Source organism: Mandrillus leucophaeus, unplaced genomic scaffold (genome assembly GCF_000951045.1).
Source record: "Mandrillus leucophaeus isolate KB7577 unplaced genomic scaffold, Mleu.le_1.0 Scaffold331, whole genome shotgun sequence".
NCBI classification, from domain to species: Eukaryota; Metazoa; Chordata; class Mammalia; order Primates; family Cercopithecidae; genus Mandrillus; species Mandrillus leucophaeus.
In genome coordinates this window covers 930,078-931,324 of record NW_012103488.1, presented here as the reverse complement: position 1 = coordinate 931,324, position 1,247 = coordinate 930,078, and positions in this window count along the sequence as shown.

The window sequence follows — 1,247 nt, the reverse complement described above, 5'->3', positions numbered from 1 at the left end:
GTCTTGCTCATGTTGCCCAGGATGTAGTGCAATGGTGTGATCTTGGCTCACTGCAACCTCCACCTCCCGGGTTCAAGCGATTCTCCTGCCTCAGCCTCCCGAGTAGCTAGGATTACAGGCACCCGCCATTAGACCTGGCTAATTTTTGTATTTTTAGTAGAGATAGGGTCTCGCCATATTGGCCACGCTGGTCTTAGACTCCTGACCTCAAGTGATCCGCCCTCCTCAGCCTCCCAAAGTGCTGGGATTACAGGCCGGCCTGGTCTGCACTTTTCTCATTGGTTGCCTTTTATGTCAACATGGCTCTCAGCTAAATGGGAGAATGAATATAACTGATACCATTTATATATGAAGGTCAGCAGTGGAGGGGAAGGATGTTAAAGGGAATAAACTGCACGTATGAAACCATCTCACCACCTTTAGTCACCTGGTCAACACTGGTGTAGTACCCATTTTCTTCTCTTCTTCTTCTCCCTTTTCCAGGATGGTGTTGAAAGTGTTGAAAGTGGAGCAGTCAGGATACTTCCTTCTCAAATCATCACACTTCTTTCTTCTTTACTACACTTCCTAGCCACCATTTTCACCATTTAAGAGGAGGAGATTCTTCAAACCCTTTCCACAACTAAATCTTAGAATGCAATTGTGAAACTGCACTTGACTTTCCAGATATTTGAGGAAGCTTCCTGGTTCTTGCTTTATAATCGTGGTCTACTACCCTCACCCTCCTTCCCTGAAATTTCCCTATCTAAAACAACGACAACAAAACCTGTTACAGATATTTTTGTAAGTAGCCTTAAATTCTTTTAAAAGTATTATTATGGTTTTTTTTTGTTTGATAGAGACAGGGTCTATGTTGTCCAGGCTGGTCTCAAACTTCTGAGCTCAAGCGATCCTCCCACCTCAGCCTCCCAAAGTGCTAGCATGACAAGCTGAGCCACTGTGCCCAGCCTTAAATTCTCTTTAAGACAAGACAAAAGTATGTGTTAATCAAGTTAGAATTCAGGTGACCATTTGTCTCAGTTTGCCTAGGACAGTCCCAGTTTATGCCTATAGATGTGTATAAGAGACAGGCCTAGGACAGTCCCAGTTTATGCCTATTGCTCCTGTCTCTTATACACATCTAGATGTGTATAAGAGACAGACTCTAGGTATCGCTAATAAATGGAATCATACAATATTTGTCCTTTTATGTTCGGTTTATTTACTTAGCATAATGTCTTCAAGGTTCATCCATGTTGTAGCATGTC